Genomic DNA, 20,076 nt, shown 5'->3' on the forward strand with positions numbered 1-20,076 from the left:
GAGGCGCACCTACTGTTTTCGATATGTTCTGGCCGCCCCATCCAGTGGGGCAGCATATGTGTTGAAATTCAGTACTTAGGGATTTTTTCCGAGTGGGGCGGACGTGGCATCATGATGGGGGCAGAAGTGGGGGCGGGGTGGAGTGGCCATCAATAGTGGGGCAGAAGTAGGGGCGGGGCAGAGTAACTGAGGCTGTCGGTCATCGCGCTGGCACGTCACAACATCGCTCCCCTTTAGTTAAAGGGGCGGGCCGCTGCGAACTCAGCAGCCACTTCAGTGGCAAACACTCTGCTACTAGAAAGGGTTTCAGCTGGGCTAGCAGCCTGACACCCAAGAGGGGGTGCCAGGCTGCCTGTAGGCGGCCCGGCTGAACCCGCAGCCATAATTGTCGGCCCAACCTGGCAGTCAACCGACAAAACAAAATAACATGGTGGCCACGGCAGCGCGCCCTCCTCTTTAAGGGTGGCCGGGCCGCCATGCTAGAGAGAGTGTACTGACAGCAAAAGCTGTCGGGGGCACCAATTGGCGGCGGGGCCACTCCCACGGGGCAATACCGGGAAAGGGGCAATTTCGCGAGGGGATCCCTGCCATTCGGTAAGGGGTTGGCGCGTGCACGCCGCAGCGAGAAAACTGCTGGATCGATCCTGGGCACTGCTCCAAAACTCATGAAGGGCAATTTACAAAATGGTGGCCCCTCCGCGGAGAGTCGGCGGCCTTATTGGTAGGGGAAATTTCAGCCCTTAGCTTTTTAGTCCAGATTTATTTAATTAACTGAAATTAAATTCCTCAACTTGAAATCACATCTCCGGATTATGAGCCCAGGCCTCTGGATTACATAACCACTATTCTACCGTACCGATTGGTATAAGTTGTGTAATGGTACAAAATTTAAAAAACACACTTACCCACATTATTGGATTATCTTACGTGACTTAAACAGGAAGCCTTTTAACCTTCCTCCACAGCAAAGCTTCTCCCAGTTTTCCCTTTAACAAATTTGATTTCTCTTGCAATGTTTCTATCTCAAACGGTCCCCCTTTTGCAGCCCGCCTGCACCGCGTCCTATGCCATCTTCTATCTTATATCTGTTTTCACAGACAAACATACAGAGATCATACAAGAGGTCTGATCGTTATGTCACCCGTGTCATGCTATTGCTTAAAGATATCAGGCAGGCAGTCAAGTTACGTGGCAGATTTGGAGGATCTGCTTCTGGGAGTGGCTGGTGACACTGATCTTGAAAAAACATCTAGCACAGAACTGAAATATGTAACAAGCAATTTCTATAATGGCCATTTGAAAAAAAAACTTGGTTGGAAGGTAAATATTAAAAGATTGACTTAGGTACATTTAATTTTACCCACGCAACAAAGATCACTGCATTTCAAAGCAATTAATAGTATGTGAAGCACTTTCAAACATTTCAGGAGAGGCATGATAAGTTGCCGTATGAATGCAGGTCTTTCTTTCACTTTGCGGAGATGTTATATATTGAGTTTTTGCCTATATTTTAAGAAGATTAGACACTAGAAAGTACGTTAGCCACCCTCGGCAGAAGTCACAGGGCTTGGGAACACTGGAATCAGTTAAGAGGCATATGCTGATTGAAGGGTATTAACACAGTCTAGTTCGTGCTACTTCGAGGTGAAGCTCACGATTTTATACCTGTTTAGACTGGCAAAAGACTCTCAGGCATTTTAACCACATTTGAATAGTGGAGGGAAGAAAAGGAGATGTAGGAGGCAAACTTGCACCACAGGGAAGGGATATATCAGCTTGGTGCGAACATTGAGAAGTCTGTTCAATCTCATGAGCTGACTTTATCAGGTACAATGTGTAGATAGATACTTGTTGCTATTTGTCCTGGCAACTTGGAAAGGCAAAATGTTGGTTGCAGAGCACAAAGATCACGGTTAGATATTTAAATACTTGTAGGATGAGGAAAGCGCCAATTTTTGCTCATTTTATGATATCTATCAGTCAGCAAAAGCAGTGGTAACAACTGATGTTGCTGTAGGAAAATATCAAATAAGTAAATAATTAGATGGATAAATGCTTTTATCCTGAGATCATCTCAGGTGATGTCAGAACATTTTTCATACAAAGAATGATCAATATGTGATCAGGTAGGATAATGGAGGCAGACATCTTGGAATCATTTTAAAACATTGTATGTTATGATGGGGACACCAGGTGTTATTTTTCAATTATTAAGCTTGGATAGGTTGAACGGCCTTTCATATCTATATCCTTCAGAGGTGGAGGGGATTCACGTGTAACTGCTTCACAACTTTAAAGTAAATTAAATGATTCACTGGCATTTGAAGATGGTTAGAGGAAGCTACTACAGACATACATTCTCCTAGTATGGGGCATATCAATATTGGTCTTATGAGTTTGTAGAGCTTTTCAGTAAAAATGTGTAAAATTTGTGAGTAAAATGGACATTTTGAGTCAATTTTTCCAATGATCCTTGCAAGATTGTTCAGGTGGCAAAGCTGCACCCTGGTCCTGATCCAAGTTGGATGTAGTCAGGTTGTTGCTGGAGATATTAAAAGATTTGCCAATTCTGTAAATCTACGATCAATTCAAGGGAGGCAAGATTTGCAAACCAACACTTCATGTACAAACCCATCAGCGGGATTCTTAGAAGGCTCGACAGGGTAGATGCTGAGAGGCTGTTTCTCCTGGTTGGCGAGTCTAGAACTAGGGGTCATCGACTCAGGATAAGTAGTCGGCCATTTGGGACTGAGATGAGGAGAAATGTCTTCACTCAAAGGGTTGTGAATCTTTGGAATTTTCTACCCCAGAGGGCTGTGGATGCTTAGTCGATGAGTATATTTCAAGACTGAGATCGACAGATTTTGGACACTAACGAAATCACAGGATATGAGGATAGAGCGGGAAAATGGAGTTGATGTAGAAGTTCAGCCATGATCTTATTGAAAGGCGGAGCAGGCTTGGTGGGCTGTATGTCATACCCCTGTTCCTATTTCTTATGTTCTTATGCTTTTCGAGAAAGAGCCCATTAAAGGTATAACTTCTATCCTGGCCAGGAAGTTAGGGCAGATAAGCAGCATTGAAGCAGGTTCAACATAAACTCTCCAAAATCAGTGGCCTTTTTGGAAAGACACATCTTACCCCAACATGGAGCATCTATTAGAAGTCTATGCTAAACTTTATGAAGGAAGGGAGTTCAGACAAACTTCCTCAGCCAAGCTGATACCTAGACCTAACTGAGGGAGGATAAACTCATAATTAACATCCTTTCTGAAAGGATAGAAAGCAACAAAGGAGATTCAGAAGTCCATGATGCTCCTCCAACCTGCTCATTTACTGTCTGGGTAGTTTTATGCCAATAATAAATGCAAAAGCTTTTAATTTTGACAAAAAGTGGCAAAGTTTACTCTCACATGAATCCTGGGGCTGATCATACTCTTAACATCAATTTTGTCCTAAAGGGAGAGAATAATCCTGATGGAAATCCAATGGCAAATACAGGTAGAACATCCCGAAACCAAAAACCTTGGGACTGAGGCCATTCCGGTTTTCGGGCTTTTTCGGATTTTGGAGAAGAAATCAAGACGTCCCGAATCCAGAAACCCCGGCCGAGTCTCGAATATTTTCGGATTTTGCAGAAGATATCAGACATCCCGAATCCGGAATCCCTTGGGTCGACTTTCGTGTATTTCCGGATTTCAGAGCCGAAACTCCGATGTCCCGAATCCAGAAACCTCATGGACGATTTTTGGGTATTTCCGGATTTCGGAGACAATCCGTCGTCCCAAATCCAGAAACCCTTGAGCCTAGTTTCAGGTATTTCCGGATTTCGGAGACAATCAGACGTCCCGAATACGGAAACCCTTTCGTGAATTTCAGGATTTTGAAGCATTACATCCGATGGATGGCAACCTCGAGGCTGGGCCAGGCCACGTATTTTTTTTGGATTCCTGTTTGGAGAAAGGTATGTACAGCTTAAAAGTCCAGTTTTCGGAAATATTTACGGATTCTGGACAACAACTCTTGCAATCTGCACAATGTCCAGTTTTCGGACAATTACAGTTCTTTAGAACTCCGGATGTTTTACCTGTTCCAGCAATACCAGAAGCAAATTTGACTTTGTGATACCAACATATCTGCAATTAACGCAATACCTAGATACTGTGCAACAGCTACTTTTGAAGCAAAATAAAAGAGGGAGAACTGCAACGGGGAAGTGGGAATGGGACATGCCCAGGTCCAGATTTTCTCCAGTTTACAATGTGGTCAATATAGCTTGAAATAATGCTACAGATTGGCTTGTCATCATCACCATGGATAAACACTAAAAGTTTGAATCTAGTGTACAAAACTGCCCCAAAGCCAAATCATAGCATAATTGGAAACACACAGGGCTATAGGGAAAAGCAGGGGAGTGGGATTAATTGGATAGCTCTAAAATGGCCTCCTTCTGTGTTGTATCACTCTACGATTTTATATATGGCCACTCCACTCTGTGGAATTTTTTTTTATACAGGCTGGCACCACAAGTACCACAGACACATTGCATGTCAAACCAGACACATTTAACTTTTCAGTCTAACGTCCAATCCAAGGTAAAACCTTTCTAAAAAATAAAGTAGCAATGCAATTTGCAAGCTAACTTGTGACTACAACACTCGGCAGTTTCTAAGCAACCTCTCTTGTCCCTGTCAAAGCTAACTCATGACTGACCCATCTGACAACACCACAGACAATTCAATGGGATTGAAATTGTAGCAGTCTACTTGAATTGTTTTCCGGCTCCCAACAGAGATTAGGCAGGATTTCCAGATAGGCTGCTATAACTTTGCGAGCAGCAAAATAGAAAAGAAAACACCATGAATTAGGTGGGGAGAATTGTAGCAGTTTGCTTTATTTCCTCTTTTATATTTTCTGTCTGTGCTTTTATCACTGTAACCTTAGACTCTTTTTGCTTTACATGAAGCTTTGAAAATGGTGTTCTGCATTTTGTTGTTTATCCATTAGTATTTCTGTAGGTACACTTTGCTCTAAAATTACCATAAGCCCACAGCTTAAAGATTCTCCATTCGCCAGGCACTGGCAGGCTGAATCCATGAGTGCAGAGCAAATCAAGTTTAACAATGAAAGTCTTCTGACAAACATCTTATTTCATTGCAGAATCTATTTAAGATGAGCATCTCTTACAATCCTTAAATAAATCTTTGATACAAATAGGTGAGATGTGGTCAGTATTATTGTTATAAGCACAGACCTTTTCAGTTCAGTGAATGATTCCAATTCTGTTTATTACACCACCGCTAACCTGGCCTCTCATCCAAGATTGATTTAGGAATGTAACTGGGACTATCCTTGACAGCTATAAAGATAGATTTGACTGCAAAACAGGATCTTTCAAGACAAGTGTCAGCAACAAAAACGCAGCCAGGGGTTATTAGCAGTGTTGTCAATGGCAACAGGATAGCATATATTACAGCTGTACTCTGATAGCTTGGTTTGAACTAGTCGGCAGATTTCAGGGCTATCAATAAATGTTTTGTTTCATTTTCTGTAAGCTGGCAGATTTGTAGAAAGGCTGTTAAAAAAGATGGCAGCATGGCTTTCTGAATAAATCTCTTTGGCAAGGTTCAATTTCTCCCTCAGTCATATTCATGAAAAAGCTTGATTATGGCAGTTAAACCGTTGGCACTGCCAGGAGACTAGTAAAGGGAGACAAAAAAAAAATCAAATTATTTTGATGCAAGTTCCCCCCTCTCCCACCCACACCAAACATCTGGTTTATTTTAGTGAAGTAATATTTGTTATGCTGCTTGCAACATGTGCTTGAGAACTGAACATTTCCATACAACCTTTTAATTTTTACATTTTGTCAATGTTTTTAGCTCAATTACTTACTTCTGTTCAAGTTCAGACACAAACACCTGTAGCACAGTTGGCTGTGGCCCAGAGTTGTGACTATCTGGATAAGGTGGCCATGGTACGTTTTATGCCTCCCCAGAATGCATGTGGTTGAGATCATAAAATCCTTGCCAGATGAGAACCTGACTACCACAACAGGTGGTTGATTCCAAGCCTCGAGCCAGACTTTAAAGCATCAGTTATATTTTTTAAACACTTTTTACTTGCCTCAGCCACCTCGCCTTCAAGTATCGCCCCCAAAGTGCCCAGCCTCCTGCAGCTGCCAGTGTTTTCGGCCGGCGATGCTGCAGAGGGCGGAACTGAAGTTCGGGTCCGGGGCAATGCGCACGGTGATGACGTCACGATCTCCGGGCAAAGGAGATTGGGGCGCAATGTCCTACCGCTGCCGCAAACCTCCCACCAAATTTAGTGGGAGTCGATCATCTCGTTGCACCCGGGCGGTAAGTACTTAACGCCTTGTTATCACCCCCCCGAAGGCAATAACGGGAGGCGCTAAGGAGGCCAATTTCTAGGCCTTTAATTTTAAAATTCCTCTTTGTTATTCAGTTAAGAACAACCATTCTCATATTTCAACATACATTTCCTTGCCAAGTCACTTCTAACATACATGACATTCTGCCAACATATATTCCCAAACTATTAGATTAATTGCACAATGTAACTGTAAACCAAGTATGCAATATATTTGAAAATGTTGTTAGAAAACAGGGATTAATGCTGGAACTGTTGTTAGTTAAATAAATTGGCTTGGGAATAGAAATAAAACTGCAAGTTTGCCAATGTTACCAAAACTGTGAGGGACAGCAAGTAAGCAGGACAGGCTCTTCAAATACTGAAGGACCTGTATAGATCGGAGATTTGGACTGAAGAGTAGCACTTGTCATTAATGTGAATAAGAGATTGGGAAACAGTGGTAATATAAGCTAAATTATTCTTTGGATCTAAGAAAGACAAATCGGAATATTTTCATAATGATGAGAGACTCGGGGGGGAAAGTATTAGTATTAGGCAGTCCCTCGGGTCGAGGATGACCTGCTTCCACACCAAAAAAAAAGAGTTCTCAGGTGTTTCCACGAGGGACCTGACGTTTCAAGTCCCGAACTTCATTTTGAAGGATGGAAGATGCCTATGCGTGAATTCTTTTAATGTGGGGTGGCCGTTGCACACCAGCCACCACACAGGCTAGGCAGAGCAAGGTCTTGGTCCAGTGGCAAGGAGATCCAAGACGACTGGAGATCAAGCTCCGTGAGAAAGTCAGCTGCTTAGCACCTCCTGTTAGAACCTGGGGGGCGGGAGGACGCTAACTGGATGCTAAGGGGTTAGCGACTGGGCACGATGAATGCAGCGACACCCATGAACTTCAGTGCCGGTTTATTGCTGGTGCAAACTTACAGCCTGGGCCTCTAGCGCCTCGCAGATTGTGACCTCAAAGTGCGCAGCGCCCTGTTACTGCCTCGGATGTGAAATTGCTTCTTGCCCCCTGCTGTATCGCCGGGCATGAATAATGGCAGGAAGTGGAGGCGTTGTCAACTCGACTGGCTGCTTGCGGAGCGCGAATTAAAGGGAATGGTTTTCAGGTAGGCCAACCTTTATTAATTGAACCAGTCTGGTGCCTGATCAAAGTTTTTGATGTTTCATTGCTGCAAGATATCCAAACCCTCCACTTTGTGAGAATGTTTTGACTGTAATGGCAGTCGCGCAGGTCGCCTTGCAATGCAGAACTGCCGACAAGCAGGTTGTGCACCATTATTGGCCCTTCCCTTTAAGCAAGGGAACAGCCTCTGATGCCGTTAGCAATGCACTACCGCTACTGCCCTGCTCTCAGGTTAAACGCCCTCAGAGAAGTGGTTAGCGCTTGATTTAGCGCTCCACTTCCCTCTTGGAGCGCTAAAGCTGAATTTCCCGGCAGGAGTGAATCATTAGCACCGGGCACTACTTTTCAAAAGTTAGTGCCCCAGGAATTTCTAGCCTCAGGAGCTGTGGAGAAGCAAAGGGATTTACATGTCCAGGTACACAAATTACTAAAACTAGTGGATAGCTCCAAAAAAAAGATCAAAGGACATTATCGAATGTTGGTCTTTATCTCAAGGGGACTGGAATTCAAAAGGGAGAAAGTGATGCTTCAGTTGAACAGAGTCTTGGTCAGACTCCATCTGGAGTACTGCGTTAAGTTTTGTACAGCGAACCTCAGAAAAGAGATATTGGCCTTGGAAGGAACTACAACACAGATTCACCAGAATGATACCAAGGCTTAACGGGTTAAATTACGAGTACAGGTTGCATGAAGGAGGATTGTAGGGATAGAGGAGGTTAGAGAGATAGGAGCGAGGCTGTGTAGGGATTGAAACACGAGGATGAGAATTTTAAATTTGAGGTGCTGAGGGTCCAGAAGCCAATCTAGGTCAGCAAGCACAAGGTTGACGGATGAGCGGGACATGATATGGGCAGCAGAGCTTTGGTCAAGGGGTATGGAGAGAAAGCAGGAATGGGGTACTGAGGTGAATGTTCAGCCATGATCACACTGAATGGTGGTGCAGGCTCGAAGGGCCGAATGGCCTACTCCTGCACCTGCACCTATTTTCTATGTTTTCTATAAACTTGGCTTGCAGTCCCTTCAGTTTAGAAGGTTAACGAGTAATCTAATTGAGGTGTTTAAAATGATAAAGGAATGAGATAGGGTAGATACAAAAACGATTTTCTCTGGTGGGGGAAATCCAGAACAAGATTAAAATGAGAGCTAGGCCATTTAGGAATGAAATCAGGAAGTACTTTTTCAGACAAAGGGTAGTGGAAATCTGGAACTCATTTCCCCAAAAGACTGTGAATGCTGGGTCAATTTAAATTTTCAAGACTGAGATCACTAGATTTTTGTTAGGTAAGGGTTATACAACAAAGACCCATAAATGGAATTGAGGTATGGATCAGCCATGATCTAACTGAATGGTGAGACAGGCTCGAGAGACTGATTAGCCTAATACTGTTCGTATGTGCAGTAAAAGGGAGAAGGATTTGGAGATGCTGGTGGATAGATCACTATTGCCATCAGCATAGTATGAGGTTTTAATAAAAACAAAGGGGGGAATTTTAACCCCAAGAAACGGGTGGGTTGGGTGAATTCAGCACGGCCTGCGGAAAACCTGTTCTAGCCTCCACCCCGCTCCAGATTAAAATTCTGGCCAAGTAGTATATTGGGCTGAATAGCTAGAGGAATAGACAACAAGTCTGTTTCTGTGCTATAAATACTTTGTAATGCTCTGTAAACCCAGGAAGTAATTTGGTTTGTATAGAGTACAGGTGTGGCCTGGCCTGGCCTGGACTAATGTGTACAAATCTGGTCATCATATTATGAGAAAAGCATCCAGGCATTAGAGAGAGTGCACTAAAGAGCAACTAAACTGATAGCTGCTTGTAGACACCCGAATTATGAGAGCTTCACATTGAGGGAAGATTTAACTGTCACAGATTCTACAAAAGGGTATGCTTGAAATGTAAAAGTGAAAAGACAGTTTAGATTTAACTACTTGATGTAGAGGGTAATGAACGTATGGAATGGACTGCCAAGGGTGGCACTGGGCGTTAATTATTTCAGTGAATTCAAGAAACAGTCAGGTAAATATGATATTAGAGGTTATTATATATCCCTGACATTGGGACTAGCTACATTGACTTTTTTCTGGTCTTGCACATTCCTGTGCTCGCTTTTTACCATTAACTAATCAAATTCTACCAATCAATTAAAACTAAATCAGGGTACTTGTGGGGAGCGCTTGGTGGTGCAGTGGTACTATACCATCCTTTCACCTCTGGCACCCAGAGTTGAATCCAGCCCAAACTGACTGGGTGAACTGATCAGCTGCGTAAAGCAAAGCAAAGAAGCATGAAAGAATGTTGGTAAATAAAATCAGGGAAAATCCAAAGATGTTTTATAAATACATTAAGAGCAAGAGGATAACCAGAGAATGAATGGGGCCTATTAGAGACCATAAAGGAAATCTGTGTGTAGAGGCAGAAGACGTGGGTATGATTCTTAATGAATACTTTGCATCTGTTTTCACAAAGGAGAGGGGCAATGCAGACTTTGCAATGAGGGAGGAGGAGTGTGAAATATTAGACGAGATAAACATAGTGAGAGACGAAGTATTAAGGGCCTTAGCAGCTTTGAAAGTGGATAAATCCCCAGGCCCAGATAAAATGTATCCCAGGCTGTTAAGAGAAGAAAAGGAGGAAATAGCAGACTCTGACCATCATTTTCCAGTCCTCTCTGGCTACAGGTGTAGTGCCAGAGGACTGGAGGACTGCTAATGTTTAAAAAGGGAGAAAGGGATAGACTGACTAATTACAGGCCAGCTAGCCTAATCTCGGTAGTGGGAAATTATTGGAAAAAATCCTGAGGGGCAGGATAAATCTTCATGTGGAAACACATGAATTAATCAAGGATAGTCAGCATTGATTGGTTAAGGGAAGGACGTGTCTGACTAATTTGATTGAATTTTTCGAGGAAGTAACTAGGAGGGTCGATGAGGGCAGTGCGTATGATGTAGTGTATATGGATTTTATAGCAAAGCTTTTGATGAGGTCCCAAATGGCAGACTGGTCACGAAAGTAATGGCCCATGGGATCTAGGGCAAAGTGGCAAGTTGGATCCAAAATTGATTCAAAGGCTGGAAGGAAAGGGTAATGGGTTGATGGGTGTTTTTATGACTGGAAGCCTGTTTCCAGTGGGGTTCCGCAGGGCTCAGTGCTGGATCCCCTGCTTTTTGTGGTATATATCAAAGACTTGAACTTAAATGTTGGGGGGTATGATTGAGAAGTTTGCAGATGACACTAAAATAGCCTGTGTGGTTGATGAAGAAGAAGAAAGCTGCGGACTGCAGGAAGATATCAATGTACTGGTCAGGTGGGCAGAACAGTGGCAAATGGAATTCAATCAGGATAAGTGTGAGGTAATGCATTTGGGGAGGTCTAACAAGGCAAGGGAATACACATTAAATGGTACGACACTGAAAAATGTAGAGGAACAAAGGGATCTTGGAGTGCAGGTCCATAGATCCTTGAAGGTGGAAGACCAGGTAGATAAGGTGGTTAAGAAGGCATATTAGTCAAGGCATGGAATACAAGAGCAAGGAGGTTATGCTTGAACTGTATAAAACACTGGTTAGGCCGCAGCTGGAATACTGCGTGCAGTTCTGGTCACCGCATTACAGGAAAGATGTGATTGCACTGGAAATGGTACAGCGAAATGTTACATAAGAACATAAGAATTAGGAACAGGAGTAGGCCATCTAGCCCCTCGAGCCTGCTCCGCCATTCAATAAGATCATGGCTGATCTGGTCGTGGACTCAGCTCCACTGACCCGCCCTCTCCCCGTAACCCTTAATTCCCTTATTGCTTAAAAATCTATCTATCTTTGACTTGAAAATATTCAATGAGCCAGCCTCAACTGCTTCCTTGGGCAGAGAATTCCACAGATTCACAACCCTCTGGGAGAAGAAATTTTTTCTCAACTCGGTTTTAAATTGGCTCCTCCGTATTTTGAGGCTGTGCCCCCTAGTTCTAGTCTCCCCCACCAGTGGAAACAACCTCTCTGCCTCGATCTTGTCTATCCCTTTCATGATTTTAAATGTTTCTATAAGATCACCCCTCATCCTTCTGAACTCCAAGGAGTAAAGACCCAGTCTACTCAATCTATCATCATAAGGTAACCCCCTCATTTCTCGAATCAGCCGAGTGAATCGTCTCTGTACCCCTTCCAAAGCTAGTATATCCTTCCTTAAGTAAGGTGACCAAAACTGCACGCAGTACTCCAGGTGCGGCCTTACCAATACCTTATACAGTTGCAGCAACACCTCCCTGCTTTTGTACTCCATCCCTTTCACAATGGAGGCCAACATTCCATTTGCCTTCCTGATTACCTGCTGCACCTGCAAACTAACCTTTTGGGATTCATGCACAAGGACCCCCAGGTCCCTCTGCACCACATCATGTTGTAATTTCTCCCCATTCAAATAATATTCCCTTTTACTGTTTTTTTCCCCCAAGGTGGATGACCTCACACTTTCCGACATTGTATTCCATCTGCCAAACCTTAGCCCATTTGCTTAACCTATCCAAATCTCCTTGCAGCCTCTCTGAGTCCTCTACACAACCTGCTTTCCCACTAATCTTAGTGTCATCTGCAAATTTTGTTGCACTACACTCTGTCCCTTCCTCTAGGTCATCTATGTATATTGTAAACAGTTGTGGTCCCAGCACTGATCCCTGTGGCATACCACTAACCACTGATTTCCAACCGGAAAAGGACCCATTTATCCCGACTCTCTGCTTTCTGTTCGCCAGCCAATTCTCTATCCATGCTAATACATTTCCACTGACTCTGCGTACCTTTATCTTCTGCAGTAACCTTTTGTGTGGCACCTTATCGAATGCCTTTTGGAAATCTAAATACACCACATCCATCGGTACACCTCTATCCACCATGCTCGTTATATCCTCAAAGAATTCCAGTAAGTTAGTTAAACATGATTTCCCTTTTATGAATCCATGCTGCGTCTGCTTGATTGCACTATTCCTATCCAGATGTCCCGCTATTTCTTCCTTAATGATAGTTTCAAGCATTTTCCCCACTACAGATGTTAAACTAACCGGCCTATAGTTACCTGCCTTTTGCCTGCCCCCTTTTTTAAACAGAGGCGTTACATTAGCTGCTCTCCAATCCGATGGTACCTCCCCATAGTCCAGAGAATTTTGGTAGATTATAACAAATGCATCTGCTATAACTTCCGCCATCTCTTTTAATACCCTGTGATGCATTTCATCAGGACCAGGGGACTTGTCTACCTTCAGTCCCATTAGTCTGTCCAGCACTACCTCACTAGTGATAGTGATCATCTCAAGGTCCTCCCTTCCCACATTCCTATGACCAGCAATTTTTAGCATGGTTTTTGTGTCTTCCACTGTGAAGACGGAAGCAAAATAATTGTTTAAGGTCTCAGCCATTTCCACATTTCCCATTATTAAATCCCCCTTTTCATCTTCTAAGGGACCAACATTTACTTTAGTCACTCTTTTCCGTTTTATATATCTGTAAAAGCTTTTACTATCTGTTTTTATGTTTTGCGCAAGTTTACCGTCGTAATCTATCTTCCCTTTCTTTATTGCTTTTTTAGTCATTCTTTGCTGTTGCTTAAAATCTTCCCAATCCTCTAGTTTCCCACTAACCTTGGCCACCTTATACGCATTGGTCTTTGATTTGATACTTTCCTTTATTTCCTTGGTTATCCACGGCTGGTTATCTCTTCTCTTGCCGCCCTTCTTTTTCACTGGAATATATTTTTGTTGCGCATTATGAAAGAGCTCCTTAAAAGTCCTCCACTGTTCCTCAATTGTGCCACCGTTTAGTCCTTGTTTCCAGTCTACTTTAGCCAACTCTGCCCTCATCCCACTGTAGTCCCCTTTGTTTAAGCATAGTACGCTCGTTCTGACACAACTTCCTCATCCTCAATCTGTATTACAAATTCAACCATATTGTGATCACTCATTCCGAGAGGATCTTTTACGAGGAGATCGTTTATTTTTCCTGTCTCGTTACACAGGACCAGATCCAAGATGGCTTGCTCCCTTGTAGGCTCTGTTACATACTGTTCTAAGAAACAATCCCGTATGCATTCTATGAATTCCTCCTCCAGGCTACCCCCTGCGATTTGATTTGACCAATCGCTTTGTAGGTTAAAATCCCCCATAACTACTGCCGTTCCTTTTTCATATGCCTCCATTATTCCCCTGATTATTGCCCGCCCCACCATGAAGTTATTATTTGGGGGCCTATAAACTACGCCGACCAGTGACTTTTTCCCCTTACTATCTCTAATCTCCACCCACAATGATTCAACATTTTGTTCATTGGAGCCAATATCATCCCTCACAACTGCCCTGATATCATCCCTTATTAACAGAGCTACCCCACCTCCCTTCCCTTCCTGCCTATCTTTCCGAATCGTCAGATACCCCTGTACGTTTAATTCCCAGTCCTGGCCACCTTGCAACCATGTCTCTGTAATGGCCACCAAATCATACCCATTTGTAATGATTTGTGCCGTCAACTCATTTACTTTATTTCTAATGCTGCGTGCATTTAGGTAGGGTGTTTTCATCCTAGTTTTTAAACCATGATTTTTTAGTTTTTACCCCTCCTGCAGCCCTTTTATATTCAGTAGCCCTTTTAGTTTCTTGCCTTTGGTTTCTCTGGCCTCCACTTTTACTCATCTCTTTTCTGTCTTTTGTTTTTGTCTCCTTTTTGTTTCCCTCTGTCTCCCTGTATTGGTTCCCATCCCCCTGCCATATTAGTTTAACTCCTCACCAACAGCACTAGCAAACACTCCCCCTAGGACATTGGTTCCGTTCCTGCCCAAGTGCAGACCGTCCGGTTTGTACTGGTCCCACCTCCCCCAGAACCTGTTCCAATGCCCCACGAATTTGAATCCCTCCCTGCTGCACCACTGCTCAAGCCACGTATTCATCTGTGCTATCCTGCGATTCCTACTCTGACTAGCACGTGGCACTGGTAGCAATCCCGAGATTACTACTTTTGAGGTCCTACTTTTTAATTTAATTCCTAGCTCCTTAAATTCGTCTCGTAGGACCTTATCCCTTTTTTTACCTATGTCGTTGGTACCAATGTGCACCACGACAACTGGCTGTTCTCCCTCCCTTTTCAGAATGTCCTGCACTCGCTCAGAGACATCCTTGACCCTTGCACCAGGGAGGCAACATACCATCCTGGAGTCTCGATTGCGGCCGCAGAAACGCCTATCTAGTCCCCTAGTGATTGAATCCCCTATTACTATCGCTCTCCCACTCTTTTTTATGTTGCCTGGACTGGCGAATTTTGACAATGAGGAAAGATTGGAGATGCTGGATCTGTTTTCTTTTAACAGAGGACGCTAAGGGGAGACCTAATTGAGGTATATAAAATTATGAGGGGCCTGGATAAAATTGATAGGAAGGACCTATTTCCCTTGACAGAGGGGTCAAGAACCAGGGGGCATAGATTTAAAGTAATTGAGGGGAGGTTTAGAGGAGATATGAGGGGAAATTTCTTCACCCAGAGAGTGGTGGGGGTCTGGAACTCACTGCGTGAAAGGGTGGCAGAGGCAAAAAGCTTCATCACATTAAAAAAATACTTGGATGTACACTTAAAGTGCCGTAACCTACAGGGCTACGGACTAAGAGCTGGAAAGTGGGATTAGGCTGGATAGCTCTTGGTCGGCCGGCGCAGACACGATGCGCTGAAATGGCCTCCTTGCCGTGCTGTAAATTTCTATGATTCTCTGATTCCAAGGGTTCTATGTGAAATGAGTTTGGACAGTCTCGACTCAGCACCAAGTTGATGTGGGCCACATCATGGGGTCAAGTTTTGGCCGCCCGCCAGAATGGCGCACATTGGAGAGGCCCGCCTAATTTATAGAACAAAAACTGTGCCGAATACGTACCTCGCGATTCTCCGCTAGCTGTAGGCCTATTTCCACCTCGGCGCTGTGCAGCAGGAGCTCCTGGGGGCGGAGCTACAGTCTTGCGCCGAAAACAGTGCCGGCAGCTGCGTACGTGCGCAGTAGCGCCCGGTGTCCTGTCTCGGGGCAACGACCCTATCCCAGGCCGAAGGGACATCACCCCTATCCCCGGCCTGCGCATCCTTACCTCGGCGGTGGGTCTCGCCCGCCCGGCCTCACGCTGGGGGCGGGCCCTGCCTGAAGAGTCGGCGGCGGCCCGGCATCGGCTGCTTGCGGGCCCCGCCCGAAAGTCCTCGGCGGGGCCCGGCTTCTTTGTCGGTGGTGGGGCCCGCCCGCCTCGCATCTCCCTGGGGCGGGCCCGCCCGAAGTCCTCGGCGGGGCCTGGCATCGTCGTCGTCTTCTCTCTTCCACCCCCCCTCCCCCATCTTCTTCTCTCCCCCCTCCCCCCCCTCTCTTCTCCCTGGTGCTGCAGTTGGTGAGTAGAAATATTTTTTAATTTATTGAGTGGTTTTTAATTTTTTTTGGATTGATCTATTGGTTTACTTATTGATTTATTTATCATTTATTATTGATGATGGCTCTTTATTTGTAAAAGTGAAGTGTTTAATGTTTGTAAACCCCCCCTCCCCGCCGCCCCCCATCTTTCGTTCCATATACCTGATTTTCTAAGTGTAGGCAAGGTTTTTCTGAGCGTACAAAAATCGACACTTACTCCATTCTAAGTTAGTTTGGTGTAAGTTTTCGCTGCCTAAACTTGCAATACAGGCGTAAGTGGCTGGCCACGCCCCCTTTTGGTAAAAAATCTGTTCTAAAATGAAACTGTTCTAACTGACTAGAACTGGAGCAAACTAAAGGCCGAGAATTGCAATTTCTAAGATACTCCATTCTAAACTAGTTGCTCCAAAAAAATAGGAGCAACTCAGGCCGAAACTTGACCCCCATAAAACTACCCAAAATCTGGCACAAATTGTCAATCTCAGTTAGGGAGGCCAAAAGGTGGCTGATTTGGGCAGTGGAACATTCCTACTGATGGTGTAGGGGGTACCTTCTGGCAAATCAATGGGATAAAGTAAAGGGATCAGGGTAGCTACACTTAGGAGGACTGCAATTGGCTTCAGCTCCCTATATTAAGGAGGGGAAATTGGCCAGAGTTCTTGCTACTGATTGTCACCCAGTGATCTTGCTGAATCTGCACATGGTTGTCAGATGCACATAGGATTAGGGACAGCTTGATGCCCCGATGATCAAAGAGTCTACTGGCATTCATTGTTGAAGCCCAAACAATTCATGGACACTTGTGTAAGGTACCAGAGGGTATCCCATTGAAGCGTAGCCCAGCCAGCAGTAAAGGCTTTCAAGAGAGAAGAGGAGAAAGTTGGGAACTGGCAAAAAAAATGGATAAAACATAAATGCTGACACCCATTCTAGTTAGTGCCTGAGTGCATAACCTCAGTTTTTGAAAATAAGAATCTTTATTTAGCAATTTAATTTCTCTAACCCACTTTAAAATGCAATAAAGCTGTCCCTCAAACTAAAATCGGCATCATGTAGTATAGCAGCCACAAATGCAAAAGTCCCTAAATATATTTGACAATAAACGTCTCCCATATGCTAATAAATACCAAGGCTCCAGCAAGCAGGGGCTTGGAAATTTGGGGATTCCTAAATTTATAATTTAAGCAGAACAACCATAAATTCATTTTTGAAACATGAGTGTGCTACATTCATGTTGTGGATAGGATACATTGTGATATGCACAAGCCTTACAGAGTACGTGTAAGTTAGAATGATTACACCAGTATAAACATATTTTCGTGCCAACATTTCCCAACGGTGGGACATTTCATGAATGAACATATCAATGAAAACACTTCCTCAAAGATGAACAATTTGGCGCAGTGCACCAATGAACTTTGCTACTACTGTGACCGTGCACACAGCTCCTTCTCAGCTGCAGTCAGTGTGAGACACATAGCCAAGGTTGAGAATTGGTTGGAGAATGATGCCTGCTATTGAAAGAGAATAACATTATACAGCAAATAAGATTTTATTTTTCTCCCCTGGCTTCTCCCAAAGGTGTTGACTAGTTCCATGACTGCTCAGCGCCCTCTGTATCTTCCCAAGTGGTAATTTTTAAAGTGATGGCACTTGGTATGAAGGCTACCAGACTATACATCCACAGGAGCATTACAACCAAGCGCAATTCTGTCCTAACCCAATATTCAACTATGTGTATTTCCAGTAATGGTCCCTGAACGGTAATCAAAAACAAGAATCTTGGCTTAGTTTTTTTTCCAACCCAAAGGTACTAAGCCTAGGTGTAGCATTCTGACCACAACCTTGGGGTGTTCCTGGTCTGTATGGATCAGTACTGGTTGAAGGGGTATTAGTGGGAGCACTTGGGTGCAAGTGACCTTAATTCAGTCAGATTCAAGTTGGTTATGGATAAGGACAAGGATAGGCCTGGAATAAAAGTTCCGAATCGTGGAAAATCTTTTTGCTAAGTCAAGGAGCGATTTGGCCACAGTGGACTGAAAACAGCTACTTGTGGGGAAATCAGTATCGGAACAGTGGGAGGCATTCAAGGAGCAGATCCGGAAGGCTCAGGCCAAACATGTGCCCTTAAAGAAAAAGGCTGGTAAAAATAATTCTAGAGCCCCATGGATGCCTAGGGACTTTCAGGGGAGGATTAAGAAAAAAAGGGATGCTTATGTCACATACCAATGGCTAAATAGGATATAGAAAGTTAAGAGGCAAATAAAAAATTTATTAGGAATGCTAAGAGAGAGCATGAGGAATTCTTGGCCAGTAAAATTAAGGAAAACCCTAAGATGTTCTTTTAATATATTAAGAGTAAGAGGGCAACAAAAGAAATGGTAGGTCCTGTTAGAGACCATGAGGGTAATCTTTGTGTGGCGGCTGTTGGTAAGGTTCTTAATGAATACTTTGCATCTGTTTTCACAAAGGACAGGGGCAATGCAGATAATGCTATCGAGGAGGAGTGTGATATTCTAGATGAAATAAATATAGTGAGAGAGGAAGTATTAAGGGGTTTAGCAGTTTTGAAAGTAGATAAGTCCCCAGGCCTGGATGAAATGCATCCCAGGCTGTTGAGCAAAGTAAAAGAGGAAATAGCAGAGGCCTTGACCATCATTTTCCAGTCTTCTTTGGATCTGGGCATGGTGCCGGAGGATTGGAGGACTGCTAATGTATTAGCCTTGTTTAAGAAGGGAGAAAGGAATAGGCCGAGTAATTACAGGCCTGTCAGCCTAACCTCAGTGGTGGGAAAATTATTGGAAAAAGTCTTGAAAGACAGGATAAATCTACATTTGGAAAGGCAAGGATTAATTAGGGACAGTCAGCACGGATTTCTTAAGGGAAGATCGTGTTTGACTAACCTGATTTAATTTTTTGAGGAGATAGCCAAGAGGGTGGGAGGGTAGTGCGTACGATGTAGTTTATATGGACTTTAGCAAGGCTTTTGATAAGGTCCCACATGGTAGACTGGTCATGAAGGTCCAGGACAAAGTGGCAAGTTGGATCCAAAATTGGCTTGGAGGTAGGAAGCAAAGGGTAATGGTTGATGGATGTTTGTGAATGGAAGGATGTTTCCAGTGGGGTTCCGCAGGGCTCAGTACTTTGTCCCTTGCTTTTTGTGGTATATATCAACAATTTAGATTTGAATATAAGGAGTATGATTAAGACGTTTGCAGACGACACTAAAATTGGCTGTGTGGTTGATAATGAAGAGGAAAGTCATGGGCTGCAGGAGGACATCAATCTACTGGTCAGCTGGGCAGAGCAGTGGGCAAATGGAATTTAATTCAGAGAAGTGTGAGGTGATGCACTTTGAGAAGGCTAATAAGGAAAGGTTATACACATTAAGTGGTAGGCCACTTAATAGTGTAAATGAACAAAGCGAGCTTGGAATGCTTGTCCACAGATCCCTGAAAGTAGCAGGCCAGGTGGATAAAGTGGTTAAGAAGGCATACGGAATGCTTGCCTTTATTGGCTGAGGCATAGAATGTAAGAGCAGGGAGGTTATGCTCAAATTGTATAATACTTTGGTTAGGCCACAGCTAGAGTACACGTGCAGTTCTGGTCGCCGTATTATAGGAAGGATGTGATTGCACTAGAGAGGGTGCAGAGGAGATTTACTAGGATGCTGCCTGGAATGGAGAATCTTAGATTGGATAGGCTGGGTTTGTTCTCATTGGAACAAAGGAGGTTGAAAGGAGACTTCATTGAAGTGTACAAAATATTGAGGGGCCTGGACATAGTGGATAGTAAGGGCCTATTTCCATTGGTGGCGGGGTCTATAACGAGGAGGCATAGTTTTAAGGTGGTTGGTGAAAGGTTTAGAGGGGATTTGAGGGAGGGGCTTCTTTACGCAGAGGGCTGTGAGGATCTGGAATTCGCTGCCTGGAAGAGTGGTGGATGTAGAAACCCTCACCATTTTTAAGAGATGGTTGGATTATGCACTTAAAGTGCCGTAACCTGCAGGGTTACGGACCGAGAGCTGGTAATTGGGATTAGACTGGATGACCTTTTGTTGGCACAGATATAATGGTAAGTACTGCAGGGAATAGAATACGGCCAGGGTGATCTCCTGGACTAGTTTCTATCGCCTGGATGGGTCGGAAAAGAATT

General features: G+C 43.9%; 1 protein-coding gene across 3 annotated transcripts in view; it reads right to left on the minus strand.

Annotated features, from left to right (window-relative positions):
- sdk1a (sidekick cell adhesion molecule 1a) overlaps window positions 1-20,076 on the minus strand; it is an 892,584-nt gene that overhangs the window by 89,444 nt on the left and 783,064 nt on the right. The window lies entirely within an intron of this gene.

The sequence above is a fragment of the Pristiophorus japonicus genome, chromosome 15 (genome assembly GCF_044704955.1).
Source record: "Pristiophorus japonicus isolate sPriJap1 chromosome 15, sPriJap1.hap1, whole genome shotgun sequence".
In the NCBI taxonomy this organism is placed as follows: Eukaryota; Metazoa; Chordata; class Chondrichthyes; family Pristiophoridae; genus Pristiophorus; species Pristiophorus japonicus.